Here is an 18,995-nt window from a genome sequence, read left to right as displayed (position 1 = left end):
AACAGATTGCAAGGATCAGATTAACATTAATGAACCTGATGATATAACCAAATGTAGAGAATTACACATATGTTGAACATCAGTTGCAGCATTAAATAATTTACTAGATTGAATAATTACCTTCATACATTATTTTATAATTATGCTAAACCTTTTATAAGTATACATTTTCATTTTAAAAGCAGTATTTGAACGTGCTTTATTATGGTATGAATGTCATGTATGCTAGTACTTAATTAAGTATCACTCCCGTAAAAAGTATGTTTTCCCTAGGAAGGATGGAGACCTACAACAGATGAGTGGATAATCTGACCTCCAGACTTAAAAGCTCTCGGACCAAAGATACAGAATTTCACTCCAGCCAATGGTTAGATTTAATTTGGTTATCTGTCACTTTCAGTAGTCCCAGAATAAAGCCAGGATAAAGCATGCATGTATGCAACCCCAAATGGGACGTTAATGTGTAACAGGTCAATATGCACTTCTTAACCTCCATGTCATGTATCCAGAGGGTTTCTAAGTGCTGATTAAGACTCATGCTTAATGATTAGATTGACAGGAAATAAAATGGTATGTTAATTTCAAATAAAAAAGGTATTTATTTCTGATTTTACATCTGCATCTAACTTCTATAATACATACGATGCGATTCTTTTTGCCATGTATTAATGATTTATAAACTATCTTTGTATAGCGAATCATATTAAAGGCCAATGTTATTTTCAAACACTGCATATACTTAAAAAAAAAAAAATATATATATATATATATATATATATATATATATATATATACACAAAAACAAGTGTTTTAAAATTCGAAATTCAATTGCTAAATGAAACATTTGTATTTGCTGAATCCGTAAGTTTTGAATCAGTATAGTGAGAAGTACTACTTAGAATTACTGATATAATAGTAAACTTCTTTATCATCCTTTTGGTTTCCAGAATTGGGTAAAGAAAATGGACAGTGAACATTCAAAAAGTGTCATATTGTTTGATATCTTTGATTCTGCAGATATCACTGGGATTTGAAAAAATGCAGGACAGGTTTAAAATGCAGACAGTTCTTGCAGACAGAGGAGAGCCTTTAAGCTGTGAACACTATGGTCTCCCTGTGGGGAGTCATCTTAATCTCTACTGCAACTGGATGATTTGCTCATAACAATGATTCATATCAACCAGGAAATATATAAATCCTAAAACTTTTATCAGTAGGTTTCTTCTAGGTTGACAGATTGTGGTTCGTGCATAATTTTAAGCTATTGCTTGATTAATAAAGCAACAAAAATATAAAAACTGAAATACTCCTAAATGGATTACGCAAATCATATGTAAATGTCAGGCTAGATAGACAGGTTAAACATGATTTTCCATCTTTAGCCACACCACTTGCAGTGATGTAGGTTGAATTGGGTCACATTCAAAGAAACGTTCAAAAGATTATTTTTCTTTAAAGGTGGAAGAACATTTAAAAGATTGTTTCTTTGATTGTGGCTTTAATCGTTGCTTTTGAATTTCAAATGAAATCTATGCATTGACACCAAGTAATGACATGCTAAGAAATGATACTTATAAAGTAGCTCTTTCAATGTAATACATGCAGATGTTACCCTCAGGTTTTAAGACAGACAAGCCTTTAGGTCTCCCAGTATGGAGGAAGGATGATTGGCCAAGTGGTTTAAATGCACCTGAGACCTATATGAAATGGCTGTAGGTTTGAATCACAAATGCAGTCATTGGCGGTATCCTGAATAAAATGTTAGCACTTCATTAGATTTTATAGCTATAAAATAAAAAAGACAATTTCATTCAACAGTGTCAATATAATAAGCCATTGTGCCATTGGAAAACATAGCACTGATAGCTTTATTGTATGTCTCTTTTTGACACACAAAGAATCCCTTTATAGGCGATAATAAACTTGATGTATCTGGGTGATAACAGAGACCAACCTCAAGCTTGAATAGACAGGCTAAAGGACCAGCCCTAAAGTTACCAGACCCAATCCTCCATGTTGTTCACACACACAAACCCACACACGTTTGTTTTCAGTTCTAGTGGCTACCTTAAAAATGGTTCCCAATCCCTTAATCCTAACCTTTACCTTTAACCAAAATATTTAACTTAAATCTTAATATTTCTTCATTGGTCAGGTAGTACTTTCTTTTGAAGTTCCCACTTATATATTTAAACCTTGATTTCACATGGGTGCACAAACAATAACATCCACACATTCCTGCTTTCCTACCCCGTCTTCTGTGGAAGAACGTGACTGCTTCCAAGCCATTCTCATGGCAACTCAAGCAAAAGATGCTTTCCCAATACCTTCATTCATATAGCACATAATCAGTTCTCTCATGTAGCCCAAGTATTTCAGGCCGTCAACTCACTCTGACCAGCAGGGCATATCATTCCTGCCGGGTTAGTCATGAACAGGAATCAGACGGACAGATCAATACAACCCAATTAGAACCATTGCAATACTTAAATCAAAAGGCCCCTTTCTCATCTTTCCCATTAGCCTGCTAGAGAATGTGTTGTTAATAATGGATTAATAATGGATCCAGTTGTTCAGCTGTCAGCAAGGGATCCCAGAGTGTGACACACACTACCTTCCCACTGCCTGATATGAATACTAATAGGCTTTGATTGTTATTACTCTGATGCAATCAATTCTAATCTAGAGCCAGTGGTCAATCACTCTGAAACGGTGGACACAGAGAGCCTGCAGATGAGGACGGCTGGAGGTGAATGAGGTGGGTATTGCTGCTGAAATGCCACAGCTCTTTGCTCTCCTCAAGGCTGTGCTGAACATACTGGCTGTGCTATTGGAGGTGGTGAATAACCCAACAGGGACAGACAGACCCCTCCTGTCATACTCCCTGGCTCTCCTCTCAAGTTCAATCCGCCACTGAGTACTCAAGACAATAATGAAATGAAGCATTCTGGGTCCTGGAAGATGCTCCGACAACATCTTGAGGTTAAATTACCAGAAGGACGTTGTGGTTTACTGCACACCTGATGGCAAATAAACACTGATAAGGGAAGATGGATGATGCAGGGGAAGGGCATCAGGATTTAAGGAGAAATACTACATACACGGCCAGGCTACTGTACTTGTTACCACAAATAAATATTCCTATACCCCTAAACAATGTCCCTCATGGTTAGTACCATGTAACTATGAAAATAAATACAAATACAGAAACATGCCACGCTTAGTGAAATTTATCAGCAACATTTTACCTCACTCTGGGAACATCAACCAGTCACATAAATGTAATAAAGCAGGCGCACTCTAAATTACATTTAACAATAGCTGAGTGTGTCTGACGGGGGAATGAGAAGGATTCACTGGGGTTTGTTTAAAACGTTGTATCTGATCCAGTAATCCCAGGTGATGACAGTCAAATCAAGCTTTCCTCTCATTTACTTTTTAGAGGTGCCCTCCTTGCCTGAATAACTCTAATCTATTAACTAGCTAAACCCTGCAGGACAGGAAGTCCCTCATGTCTCTGCTTGTATTAGACCAGATGTGGATAACAGAGTACCTCACAGAAGCAGAGAATTCCCCCCAATGTGTGATATAAGAGGTGACTAGGCATTTTGGTGTGTGTGTGTGTGTGTGGATGGGTGTGTGGGTGTGAGGGGTTGAGTGGGATGACTACATTTTAACAAACTTTGGTTAATCATCTGAAAATAAGAGAGGCTAGTTTATTGGGAAATTAAACCTGATTATGGTAACTTTATTGAACCAATAACAACCTATTCAAGAATTAGCAATTTTAAAAATACTAGTCTAAAGATTTGTTCTGTATTTTAAGAAAAAAATGTACTAACCTCCTGTCATGACTGATAATATGCTTCTATCCTTTTGCAATAGTAGTGTCCATTTTATTTTCCTGATTGATTTTCAGGATACATTTCCTGTTTCCTTGCCATTTCACCAGAGGCATCTTGAAAGATCTGTCCCATAAGACAATAGCAAGGCAGAATACAATCTGTTTCAGTTTCTTCAAAAAACAAAGGCCATAAAACTACCACTCCATGCATTTACAAAAACAAGCACTAAAAAGGTTTGTATAGTTACCCTCGATTTGATTTCCAATTCATGATGCATTTTGACACACGTCTGTCCTACAGAATTTCTTAGTTTCAAATATGTTTCTATTTTATTCATAACCGTGAGCCGGGCATGTTCTCAAACTGTCCCAAACAAACCGTTTTCAGTATGAATGTAGTGATGCCTAACTTCTTTGCAGGTAAGGCATCGCACTCAAAGAAAAGCACTTTCACATTTTGACCAACATGGAGATGTTGCGAAAGTCTTCTGAAATACAGAGCCATTTGGTTGCCCAGAAAGAAACAAAGCAAACAGATGCAAACAAGTCAAGAGGGGACACTGAAACTTTTCCTGATGAAAGAGAATTTCCATCCAGGAAATGCCATGCTCTGTGAATGCTATGGTACACCGCCAGTCTATAAGGCCCCAGCACCTCGGAGACCCCAAGTCTGTACTGCCTCAAACCTAAAGGCAGATAATATTGCTGATCTGACAGTTGGCCAATTCCCAACAGCGCTCATCAAGGACACATCCAAATTCAGACAGACTGCTTGCAACATGAATGAGAATGCCTTTGAACGAAAGAAAAGACAGCCCCCACCCCCCCCCCCCAAAAAAACTCAAGAAATCGTTGATTCTGTTTGACAAGTTTTGAAGCCAGTGTCTGATCCACTGTTCTAAGTTAATGCGTACGGTCAGACATTTTAATTGGATGGGGGGAAAAAACTGAGATGTATTTGTTTCATTTTAGTAAATGAATGATTGGTTTACTCAAATCAATATAATGTTGTAGTGTAACGCTACAATATTTTCCCCTCGACAGATGGACAAAACTTACAGTAAATAACAATTTGTTTTATGGAACAAAGCTCAGATGCAAATGTATTCTTGCTAATTAATAGTATAAATAACAAAGACCAGAATACAAACAATCATTTATCTTACGGCATATAGCTCAATTATAATGCATAGTTCACTTACAGTATATAGCTCACTTATGATGCATATGACTCAGGAACATTGTTAGGCTGTATTGTTGCTAATGAAAAACAAATTGCATATTTGCATACTGGAAAGAGAATAAATGTGTAATAGATCATTTTCACTGTGTCAATGCAAAAAAAGCTATGGAAAGATAATGCTTTAGAACTGGAAGATCTTTTTCCGTTATGTCTTGGACTTGGGGTTTGGATAACCTACAATTAAAATTACAATGCAGGTGGGAATCTGGAAAGTCAACGGTGACACCATGATTTTGAATGGATTTTCTTTGCTACGGTTGTTTAGAGTGATGACCATGGTTAAAGGGGCTAAAACATAACGGCTATGTGGACCTTCTAAAAGGAGTAGCTGAACGATGTGTAGGGCTACTGTACTTGGACGTTCCATGGTCCATTACCAAAATGATGCTGCCAGCTGCATCCAAGCTGCAGCTCATTAAGTCAGCACTTGGAACCCTGATGGGGATTGAGTTTGATGTCAGAGTACCCCCTTCATATGGAGATCCAGAACTAAAGTGATTCTGGATATACATGGGTTAAGAGGGGCGTATCGACAAGACAGAGTATATTTTTTTGTTGAAATATGAGTAGCACTGAGAAAATGCATCAGTGCATTTATTTTGCTAAGTATTCTGTAACTGCGGGCACCTTACCAAATAAGTGGATTTTCTTTTTTTAAATAGAACTGAATGTAATTACAATTGAATAGACCTCACTAGGGGTAAGATCTGGGAAGGAGAGTATTATGGTTGGGCAAGTTATGTTGTCAGCTCTTGGGTGAATTCAGCCCAGGTGACGACCAGCCACTGAAAGTTGTTGATGTTTCTCTTGTAGACCAAGAAGTATGCCATTCAAATCTATAGTCTACACTTTGGGTAGCACTATAACGTAAAGAAATATTAAAATCATTGTAGTGAAAAATACTAATATGATATATCCTACTGACATCTCTTCTTGTCATAAATAACCAAAACCTTACTGGCTAGCTAGTGCAGAGGTGGAAAGAGTGGTTGCACTGCTATGAGAAATCTCTTGGCTGGAAGACAATGAGATGAAGTTTGTGTGAGGCAACAGACAGTCTCTGTACCATGATAATCATGATTCTGACAGTATCAGGAACATCTTACTCTCAAATAGCCAGACAAAACCCAGTGAAGGAAATAAGTGCCCTTAGAGGGGTACAGTTTGAAATCAATGGTGAATTAATTAAATTAATGCTATTGTGAGGATTAAAATGTCATTTTTGGATTTCCTCTGTTTACCATGAAGGGATCAGAATTCCAGAAAGCTTTATTGTATTGTACAGGTTATGAATCAAACTATTCAGGAATATTGTTGAATGGTTGCCAGGTGGCAAAACCGTGCAAATGACTGTCCTGATACTGTACTGGGCATCGATGAACTGGTTTCAGGGATACCATTATTGTTTTCATTGTTTAGCCAAGGTGAACTAACAAAAATTTGACAGGGATCGCTTGTGTGATTTTGTTTAAAGAGGAAGGGTAATGTTTGTTCTTGGAGTATTATTTAACAAGTCCCTCTAGGCGTCATTGCTAAGTATCTTAGACATTCAACATAAAATATGTTAGTTACTGTAAGTTGATGAGTGTTGGTGTGTCAACTCTGTGTGACATGATATAGTTTAATGTAAAGGATATTTTTTTTTTTAATATAGACACACAACTCTCCACATTACACGTTAGTCATAATGCAGGTTATCTATGATTGAATTTAGCTAAATACAATGTAGGCGAATTGTCTAGGTACTGACATACACATCATGTTAGATAACAAGACATCTCAGAGCTCAAGATTTGGCCCAATCTATAACAATTATGTTACATGCATTACAAGGATCAGCTGCATACATAGTCTTGAAAAATTGCATAATTAATCTCAGACAAATGCGCTCACAATGTATGGGTGAGAGTTGCAGCCTATCCAGACCTGATAGGTCATGGTGTTTATGACAAAATATGAAAACAAATTATTTAGGCAGATTTATGCAGGTAAGTAGTTTTGTGATAATACTTCTACCCAATTATAGTTTAGTCATATAGAACATGACTCCAGTAATAAACTACTTGAGTAGAAGTCTCAGTACTTGTGCAGTGGTGTTCTAGCTTCAAGGGGAGCTGTGTACACCATTTGTGTGAAAGGATGGAGAAAATGTTTAACTGAGCTGAGCAGACACAAGTTACAATGGCCAAGAGACCAGAAGTGGTAGAACAATGAGCTTAGGTAGGGAGTTAGGGTTTGAGATCTATTGCTTTGACTCGCTGGATCTTGTTGATTGCTTGCTAGCTAGCTTACTCAGATAGTGGAACAGATGACAACAACTTACTAAACTGAATGCTCAGAGCGAGGTCACTGAAGAAGAAGATGGTTAGTGAGTCACTGACCAAGTAGGTTTTCGCTGTGCTCGTAGTCCCAGGATGGCTGCCCCTATAGCCTAGCATAAGTAGCTTAGCTTGCTACTGGTACATACGGTACTAATGTAAATACAGACATTTTATAGCCCTACATATATGTTATATAGCCCCACTAGCCGTCTATGTTTGTAGTATATTGTTTACAGTATGTTGCAGGCTATATAAGGGATTATAGCATTGGGATCAGCGCATGACTTAACTTTTTGGCTCACCAGCCATTGTGGCTAGTGGTTTTCCAAAGTTACTTGCCACTCAGCATTTTCACTAGCCACCATTTTATTGTTGGGAAATTGTTTTATTTGTTCATCGTAGTCTGTCTATTTCACACTGTTGCACTGGCGTGCAAGGCAATAGGCCTAACACAAATGGACCAACATCAAACACAGTATGCAGGTAGTGCTCATGGGGGTTGTAGGGTTGTAGGTTGTAATGTGACTCTCATTGCAATGAGACTACATATACACACACACACACACACAGGGGTTTTCCTGGCAAAAAATTAGGCAAAGGTGGTACCCCAACCCTCGCACTCTACCGAAATACTTTATATATTATGTGGCTACACATTTGAAAAGACATCTATTAAATCTGCCTTATGTTAAGTCTGCCCTGTTGTCCATGTCCACGTGAGCAGCTAATGCACGCTGTAATGTCCTCCCTAATATCAACCAAAACATATAAGCAATAAATGTATTCTTAACATAGACCTATTAGCATGTTATTTAAAAAGAAATATGAAATCACTCATTAGCTATATATCAGCCAATATTATTGTTGTCTCTTTTCGTTGTTATGCTATATTCTTGTTAATATAGACTTGCATAAAAACGAAACAGAGCTGTATATATTACAATCTTGTCACGTTATTCTTTCCTCCATCCTTGCCTTGAGGCCACATCGTTAATCTCCCTCTCTCGACCTCCTTCATCTGTACTAGGCTCAGCTGCTGTCGATGATCCAAAGTCTTCTTCACGTTCATATATTTATATTCTTAGTGACTTAAATATGTTAATTGTATATTTATTTTTTCACTGTATATTGCAGTATTCTATAGCCCAAGGATTTTGGTGACAGTAAACACCCTAATCTGATTATCTTTTCACCTGTCATCTTAATTTGTCTTGCGATCTCTCTTTAAATAAATCTGTAATTGTAGGCTATCCTTGAATTCGTCACCTGAAATACAAAAAAAAATTGGGGCTTGGATGTAGTTTGATGTTATTACGCTTTATTGACATATTTTGACATGCTTGGGTGTAAAAGAAAACTAAGATCCACTTAATTACTCATCTCCGCGATGTCAGGACACGTGCGGTCCTGTATGCAAGGTTGCCAGATTTCATTGACAGTACAGCCCTTCTCCCGCACCAAACATGTTTTACCATGCCATGTTTTAGAAATCTGGAAAACCCCTGTATATAGAAATAGAACGCCACCCGCCAAAATGGCTAGTAAAAGTGACTGCGTTACACAGCCGAATTCCGGGCAGGTGTCAATGTCATGCCCTGATTGGGATATATAGCCTGGCCTAGTTTGCTACTAGCATATACTGCCTACATAGTTTGCCAGAGTACATTATCCCGATGCTATAATCCCTTGCTGTTGAGATAGCTAATACATTCTGGTAACTCTGTCCATGGTGTGCTTTTCTTTCTTGACCAATAATAATCCATCTTATTCCTGTTTGCTGTGTCTGTTAGTGTGTGTCCTGGGTGTTGAAAATCTGTATTGTGTACTGTTGTAATCTAGTGAGTTTACATTCAAGTTTGACACTGGAACAGTTGTTCCTTCTGTATTTTGTTTCTGCTATACAGTATTCTAAACTCTTACTTCTCCTCTGCTCTCTTTTCCAGCTGCCATACCAGGTACAGTGTCAATACGGTCTGAGGCCAATGTGCCCCTGTCTCCTCCCTTCACCTTTGCTTCTGTTGAGGTCATCATGGAGTTAATACATCACTCATCTCCCCAGAGCTGCAGAGGCTCTGTGGAAGCATCGTAGGAAAAAAACACAGACATCACAGATGCATGTGCACAACATAAAACACAAGCCAACCTACTTTTGAAAGTAAAGTAACTGAAACAATTTTACATTTTAAACAATTTCATTAGTAGTGTTATTTAGGTGCAATGGCTATAAAAATAGATAGGCCTATCAAAGGAAATCACTTCTGGTGATGTCGGTATGAATGCGATTTACCTGTGCTGCAATGCTGGACATTGCCTTTAGGAGTAGAAGTACCAGTGTGGTTGTCTGACTAATAGGGTCAGAACATCAATTCACCACCTCAATGAAGATGGTGTGACAGATAATTGCTTGCGGCTTTACTAAACTTCCTGAGAGGATAAGGCTGAAGTTCAATATTATAATTAATGCTGAGTAATTAGAAGACAGTGCTTCTGATTGTAATCCATGTAATACTGGCTCAGAGGGGAACCATGCGCTGATGGGGAAATTATGTGATTAACTTGGTGGAGTGTAACAAGACTATAAATGGGTCTGATGATGAGACAGATAGACGGAGGAGTATCACAAAGGTTTCATATAGCCCATTAGCAGAATGCATATGCATGAACAAATCAGGATCACGTATATTAGTTGTCATTAGCTCTAAATGCAAAAAAAAAACTCTGGCCTACTGGGACTTAATTTGGATTTTTTGCAGTTTTCAAATCTGATTTATTGTGCTGCTCTCTTTCTTCAAGCAGCTTTGATTAAATATTTATTTTAAATGAAGATCTAGAAACTTGAATTGACGGTTTATTCAATCAGACTTTCAGTGAAAAGGAATATCTCAGATTCTATTCCACTTTATTCCACTTTTGGAGTAGCTCCTAAATAAAGGCCACTGATGACAGATTCTGATATTATTCAGGACTCTGGACTTATTGGTGTTATTCGCCTGATCTAGTCTTTGCTAAGCTTACAGTAGTTAACCGGGTGAAGAATCCCATCTCCGAACTTCCTAGCTCAACCTGTCAGACACTCACTCAATATAACTGCAAGGGGACTCAATCACCACAGTGTTGTATAACTTCTTTACCCCCTGAGACAACATATTAATTAAGGTGAATACGCTGAGAGGCCCCAGACCTATGCCCTGGATTTCCTAGCAGGAAATACATTTCATGTCATTTTAGCTGCCAATAAATCCCACCGAAAAGATATATTACATCCCAAACCTTCAGGGGTTTATTGTACAGTACACTAAGCAGCACTGACAAGGAGCAGCTGAAACTGTGAGAGGATTAGGAAACACTTCCTGCCTGTTCATTTCCTGGTTTCCTGTCAAGTTCCAACAACACTGAGCTGGTTGAGGCTTATGAGAATAGGCCTAGACCTACTCTCACAGCATACCTTCTCATGTCAGGATGTACAGTGACACTCTGAAGTGACAGCATGATAGCATTCAAATGATATTCTGCTGTGAAACATTTGATGAAAATAAAGAACTTGTCCCAAGAGGGCTGAAAATGGAAACATGGAAAAAATAAAATATGTTAGAGAGTGGACCGGACAAGGCAGTAAATCAAACTGTAGAAAAAGATACATCATGAGTTATGACAGTGTTTTCCAGAAGGATTATACACAATCATTGCCTGTTCCATTTTAAAACATACCTTCTTCATATTAAAATATTATTACAAATCACAATAAATCACAAAAATGACACATTTTGACATACTGTCATGGCTATAAAATATGAACGTCAACATTGATCTTTCAATTCAAAACATTTTCCACTTAGAGACCTCTGGTAATGTCATGCTAGGCTTGTCTCACTTCTGTATGTATCTTTTCAGTTCCAAAGAAACCTAAGCTACTTGTCCCACTTCACTTGCAGCAAATACTTATTGTGAATTCTGGTATTACAAGATGGTCTTACATTACAAGTTCTGTTATTGGGTTGTTTATATATTGTGTCTGAGGTATTAGTAATTTATCCTTTGTTTTATTGATCTGTATTCTATACACTCTACCTGTGTATCATACACTCATGTGCGAAACTAAGTACAACCCCTGGAAATGTGTCTATTTTCTTTACTTATTTGGACATATGTAATCTTCACTTCAACACTGTTGACAGTAAAAAATTTATTTGATCCCCTGCAGATTTTGTACGTTTGCCCACTGATAAAGAAATGATCGGTCTATAATTTTAATAGTAGGTTTATTTGAACAGTGAGAGACAGAATAACAACAACAAAAAATTCAGAAAAACACATGTCAAAAATGTTACAAAATGATTTGCATTTTAATTAGTGAAATAAGTATTCGACCCCTCTGCAAAACATGACTTAGTACTTGGTGGCAAAACCCTTGTTGGCAATCACAGAGATCAGACGTTTCTTGTAGTTGGCCACCAGGTTTGCACACATCTCAAGATAAATTTTGTCCCACTCCTCTTTGCAGATCTTCTCCAAGTCATTAAGGTTTTGAGGCTGACGTTTGGCAACTCAAACATTCAGCTCCCTCCACAGATTTTCTATGGGATTAAGGTCTGGAGACCTTAATGGCTAGGCCACTCCAGGACCTTAATGTGATTCTTCTTGAGCCACTCCTTTGTTGCCTTGGCCGTGTGTTTTGGGTCATTGTCATGCTGGAATACCCATCCACGACCCATTTTCAATGCCCTGGCTGAGGGAAGGATGTTCAAACCCAAGATTTGATGGTACATGGCCCCATCCATCGTCCCTTTGATGCGGTGAAGTTGTCCTATCCCCTTAGCAGAAAAACACCCCCAAAGCATAATGTTTCGACCTCCATGTTTAACGGTGATGATGGTATTCTTGGGGTCAGAGGAAGCATTCCTCCTTCTCCAAAGCCTGCCATTTGAGTTGATGCCAAAGAGCTCGATTTTGGTCTCATCTGACCACAACACTTTCATCCAGTTGTCCTCTGAATTTTTCAGATGTTCATTGGCAAACTTCAGACGGGCTCATACATGTGCTTTCTTGAGCAGGGGACTTTGCGGGCGCTGCAGGATTTCAGTCCTTCACGGCATAATGTGTTACTAGTTGTTTTCTTGGTGACTATGGTCCCGGCTGCCTTGAGATCATTGACAAGATCCTCCTTTGTAGTTCTGGGCTGATTCTCCACTGTTCTCATGATCATTGCAACTCCACGAGGTGAGATCTTGCATGGAGCCCCAGACCGAGGGAGATTGACAGTTCTTTTGTTTCTTCCATTTGCGAATAATCGCACCAACTGTTGTCACCTTCTCACCAAGCTGCTTGGCGATGGTCTTGTAGCCCATTCCAGCCTTGTGTAGGTCTACAATCTTGTCCCTGACATTATTGGACAGCTCTTTAGTCTTGGCCATGGTGGAGAGTTTGGAATCTGATGGATTGCTTCTGTGGGCAGGTGTATTTTATACAGGTAACAAGTTGAGATTAGGAGCACTCCCTTTAAGAGTGTGCTCCTAATTTCAGCTTGTTACCTGTATAAAAGACACTTGGGAGCCAGAAATCTTTCTGATTGAGAGGGGATCAAATACATATTTCACTCATTAAAATGCAAATACATTTATAAAATTTTGACATGCGTTTTTCTGGATTTCTTTTTTGTTATTCTGTCTCTCACTGTTCAAATAAACCTACCATTAAAATTATAGACTGAAAATTTCATTGTCAGTGAGCAAACATACAAAATCTGCGGATTTAACTGATTCAACTGATTTAACAAATGACATAAAAAAATCATACTTTGCAGTAATTCATCAATCAAAAATCTACAGAAAAGCATAGATCATAAAAAATGAGTCAACCCCTTGCTTCATTAGATGGCTCAAATAACTTCACATTTCTTGTAACAGTCTCTCAGTCTCTTACATTTACTGCAAGGAAGTTTTGCCCACTCTTCTTTACAGTACTCCTTCAACAGTTAAATGTGTTGAGAGTTTTCTTACATGCATCAAGTCCCCCCACAACATTTTAATTGGATAGAGATCTGGAGTTTCACCCGTTCCATAACTCCCTGTTTCTAGTTTTTAGCCATTTTCTCATAGCCAAGAGTCTTTTGGATCATTGTGCTGTTGCAGGATCCTTACATTCCTGTAAAACATTATCTGGTACGTTATAGAATTGTTGACTCAAAGTTGGCCCTGCGGCAGCAACGCAGCCCCAAATCATAATAGTAATATTGGTTTGTATCTGGTTCAAAGCCAGTCTTTTGTTTTTCATCTAAAATGGTGCGTGGCATTGTGGCCAAACAACTAGAACTCAACTGTCCAGAAAACATTGTTCCAGTAGTTTTGGTCTTTATTTGGGTGTCAGTCAGGCCTTGATATGTTTTTGGTGAACTGGGGCTTCTTGAAACCTGACCTTCCATTTGGGCCAGGTTTGTGCAGCCTCTTTCTGACAGTTGACTCATGAACTTTGACATCGATTGTGGGAAAAGAAGCCTGAAGATCCCTTGAAGTTACCCTTGGCTTTTTAGAGACTTCTATGAGCATTTTGCAGTCAGGTCTTGGACTGAATTTGGTTGGACAACCTGTCCTATGTAGATTGCCACTGGTTTGGAATTTACTCTATTTGTAGATTATCTGTTGAATAATGGACTGATGTACATGGAAATGGCATTGTAAAACATTCCAGACCTATGGGCATTCTTCTGGGGGCCACGGATAGATCTTTTAATATTGCCATGATGTGTAACCACACACCTATATGGTTAAGACCAAAACAAACCAAATTTCTAATCATTATAGAATCTTCCAAGTTACTCTCTAATGATTTTCTAATAATTTGCATCTGTTTTGATGCACCTAATTTGAATCATTTGATGTGATGGTGAAGGTTGGGATGTTTTAAACTTTTCCACATAGGGAAATTGCATTTCTGTTTTAATTGCATCAATGTTTTGCTAGGTTTGTCAACCAAATTGTGTTTATCAATTAATATATGTAAAAAAATATATATAATAAAACTTCTCAGGGGGTGTACTTGAATGGAAACTTAGTGACACTATGATTGACACTGAAAAGCTAATCAATCAATGTCATTACGTACACTTCCACCCACTTTGTCCCCATTGTCTTATTTGAAATACATCAGTGTGACCTTTACACTCTGCTTAACTGGCCCTTCATATATGCCAGACTGACTTTTACTGGTTTATGTTTCTTGTTCTCTATAATATAATTAGATTTCTTTTGACATTTGGTTTTATTTGTTATTTGTTTTTGCATGTTTACTGTATAGATTTTTTTTACATTGTAGTATTTATGTGCATATGTGTGTTGTTCTGTCCACTTGCAACTTCAACTGACTTCCCTGTTTAAATAACCGTAATATAAATAAGATAATGCAAAGAAAATCTACGGAAAATGCTTATTTACATTGTCGCATTCAGTGGGTGAAAACTCATCGGGATGAGGCATCGACTTCTGCAGCTGCCAACTTTAGAGCACAGTTTAGACAACAATGGTGAATGTCACTGCACATAAAGAAGATTATGATGGTAAAATGTTTGTTCACTTTAAATTCTTCCCTAATATGTTGGCATGCATATCCTTATTGTAATCAACTAGCAATGACATTCTTATTTTAATGGCGTTATACGTACAGTACACCCACTCTTTAAAACATTCCCCACTAGCAGCCAGAGAAAATAAATGCTGTGGCCCTCAGCTACTGGCCATCTGTCCACAAAGACTAACAAGTCCATGCCCACCACATCAAGCCATCTTCAAACTGTCAACTTTTAACTAAACAGCTGAACTATACTGCAACTGAAACTCAAATCACCTCCCTGGATTTACATACAATACCGTTCAAAAGTTTGGGGTCACCTAGAAGTGTCCTTGTTTTCGAAGGGAAATAAAACATGTTATCCATTAAAATAACATCAAATTGATAAGAAATACAGTGTAGGCTTTGTTAATGTTGGAAATTACTATTCCAGCTAGATATTCCATTTTTTATGGAATATCTACATACAGTAGGTGTACAGAGGCCCATTATCAGCAACCCAACCATCAGTCCTGTGTTCCAATGGCACATTGTGTTTGCTAATCCAGGCTATGTGATCATTAGAAAACCGTTTGTTAGCACAGCTGAAAACGGCTGATTAAAGAAGCAATGAAACTGGGCTTCTCTAGTTCAGTATCTAGAGCATCATCAATTCCTGCGTTCAATTACATGCTCAAAATGGCCAGAAACCAATAACTTTCTTCTGAAACTCATCAGTCTATACTTGTTCTGAGAAATGCAGGCTATATGAGAAATTGCCAAGAAAGTAAGGACAACGTTGTGTACTACTCCCTTCACAGAATAGTGCAAACTGTTTCTAACCACAACAGAAAGAGGATTGGGAGGCCCCAGTGCACAAATGAGCAAGAGGACAAATACATTAGAGTGTCTAGTTTGAGAAACAGAAGTCTCACAGGTCCTCAACTGGCAGCTTCATTAAATAGTACTTGCAAAACACCAGTCTTAACATCAACAGTGAAGAGGTGACTTTGGGATGCTGGCCTTTTTTCCCAATCTTCTGTGTTCTTTTGCCCATCTTAGTCTTTTCTTTTTATTTGCCAGTCCGAGATATTACTTTTCCTTTGCAACTCTGCCTTGAAGGCCAGCATTCTGGAGTTGTCTCTTCACTGTTGACTTTCAGATTGATGTTTTGCCGGTACTAAATACTAAGAGATTCTTAAACTAAATATTAGCAATCACTCTTATTGCGCAGGAACAACTTCCTTTCTCTGCCAATTATCAAGACACTTCACTATTTAAGACAGATTATGAGGTGTCCAGCATCAAGCTTTAAGAAAACAACACTAATCCTCCTTACCTAAAGTTCTGACAGCCAGTATGTCTCCAGAGTATCAACCATGAATGAATGGGTGCAGAGGGCCTCAACACATCTTATAAACATCTTATAATGTTAATTCCACTAAACTGTGCTGAATTGGCAGGTGTAATGAAAATTCTAAAAGCAACATAATGACACATGTTAAGACCTTACACAAATATTTAAGTGGCAATTGTACTCAAATCTAAATAATTTACTCCTGACATTAAATGAAATATGAGAGGATTGGTTTCACTTTGAAACATGCTTATTGGTATGGTTTCCATACCTGTAATAATGTTTGCTTGTATTTACTTAGACACCTATAAAAAAATTACTTTTGTAATTCAGGGCAAACTGCCTTTGGTAGTACATTAATAACATCTTTGAGTCTTCTTGGGTATATCTCTACCAGCTGTGCACCCCTGGATTTGGTCAGTTTCTCCAATTCTTCCTTGTTGATCTTCTCCTGCTCTGTCAGAATAGAAGGGAAGCATCTGTGTTAGTTTCTCCCCAAAGATGTTCAGTCGGGATCAAGGCATTGTCTTGGCCACACTAGGACATTCACAAACATGTTTCAAAGCCACTTCAGAAATGCCGGGACAGTTGGATTTGGGTGATTGTCATGCTGAAAATAGTATTTTGGCATAGTCTGAAGTCCAGTGCGCTCTGATTTTCTTCAAAGACCTCAGTATTTTATTTGATTCATCCTTCCCTCAATCTTGACCTGTCGCTCAATCCCTGGTGTTGATAAACCTACCAAGAGCATGGTGCTCCCACTGCCATGCTTCACCTTAGAGATGGTATTAGCCACGTGATGAGCAGTACCTTCTTTTTCAACAGAATTAGGGCTTGGCATACATGCCAATTAGTTTGATTTTGGTCTGACCAGGCCAGAGAATATTTTCTCATCAGGTTTCAGATTGGGCACCCCTGAATTAGGCTCTTCTTGCCCAGTCTTTTACTTTGGCTGTAAGGCCATCAGAAGGAAGTGTGTTGATTTTCCAAATCATTTTACGAGTTCCAAACTAAGATATTAAATGACACAATGATGGAGCACACTGTATTCTTGGGAACTTATAATGCGTTATGCAATTGGTCATCTTTGGTAAATATTTGGACAGGTGGATTTTCTAGCTAAATGACAACCTCAGTTCATCATGTTTTATCAACTGTTGGATGCGGGATGCATCTCAGCTCAATTTGAATGTCATGGCAAAGGGTCTTACAAAAATTGTTCACAGTGAGTAAATACGATTTCAGTTTGGGATTTTCAATGAATGGGCACAATTTCAATTCTTTTTTTCACATTGTCATCTTTGGGTGCTATATGTAAACAGATGGCAAACATCTATTTATTAAGTCTACAGCACAACAACATCTGGAGAGAGTGAAGGGTTCTGAACCTTCCAGAGGCACATATAAAGTTACCAATAAATAGAAGAAAAAACCCGGAATGAATTGCGTGGAAACAATGTGTTTATTTGAAACACTAACAATGTAGAATGATTATTGCATGCAAGCTGTCCTGTAGGCTCTCAGCTCATCACATTACAATCAAATGGTAGAACACACTTTGCCACCAGAACATGTTATGTAGTTTTCACAAGGAACCCAACAATGTGCTGTGCGAGGTGTTAGTTGGGTTTCACAACAGTGTTTGTACCCTCTGGCTATTGATGCTCCAGCTGTGCTGTCCTCTGGCAGTGTTTGTTTCTCTAGGGGAGCTCAAATGAATAATGAGAATGGGGTAAATAGAATCTTACCATTAACTTGACTTTGCTGTTTTGAGAGAAATGACATGTCTGGGAATGATTTTGCTATTGGCTTTGTATTTGTTTATTTATCAGCACCAGAAAGAGTTGGTACTCACAAGAAATGTTATAAAAATATGTAAAACCATAGCAGCAGTTTGGTTAATTTGTAACAGTTTAAATATAATATCTAACCTTTAAGTTTCTCATATCCAGTACTTATCGTTGCGCTGTTCAACATAAGACAAATGATATTTGTACATGTTACCAGGACAGGAAAATATGAATCCCACTTATCAAAACTTCCTGTTTCACTTTCCGAGGCCCAGATGGAAGAGTTGGGATGCTTTACCCCATATAATGCTGATAAAATGCACACAGCTGTCTGCTCATCATTTGCCCTGTGTGGCCTCTCCAGCATTCAGTCCCCGGAGTGAATAGCCAATTTCATCAACACCAGAGAAAGCCTTAGAAATCCATCAGGAAAAACATTTCCGTGGAGACAGCTGCTTTATTAGATTCTGGACAGAGCTATTTTAGATAGTTGACAATCCGCTCTTTAGGAGCTACATTACCGACGGTTAAAATAAAAAATCTCTTCCTGTTTCTGGACTTAGCAGGACACGGTCATTTCAGATTTTCTCTATGACACTTGTGCTGGGATTTTCTCCCTTATGACTGTCACGGGCCAGAAAGCTGTTGAGAGCAGTTGGTGCACCAACATCTGCAGGCCTGGAATCTCTGCCAGTTTGATCTAGGGGTACTGGCAGGCCCACTGGATGTCAGTGGAACAGATAAAAAAAGGTTAGTGAACCAGAGACAGATAGCAATTGTCTCCCTACAGAGCCAAGCTGGGTGTGAGAGACTAGTGACAGCTGAAGCTACGACCAAAGGGTTCAGTCAGTTCGAGCATGCTTGAACATGCCTGGTCTGTTGTTTCACTTTAATGTACTGT

The sequence above is a fragment of the Esox lucius genome, chromosome 16 (genome assembly GCF_011004845.1).
Source record: "Esox lucius isolate fEsoLuc1 chromosome 16, fEsoLuc1.pri, whole genome shotgun sequence".
In the NCBI taxonomy this organism is placed as follows: Eukaryota; Metazoa; Chordata; class Actinopteri; order Esociformes; family Esocidae; genus Esox; species Esox lucius.
This window is presented reverse-complemented; position numbering follows the sequence as displayed.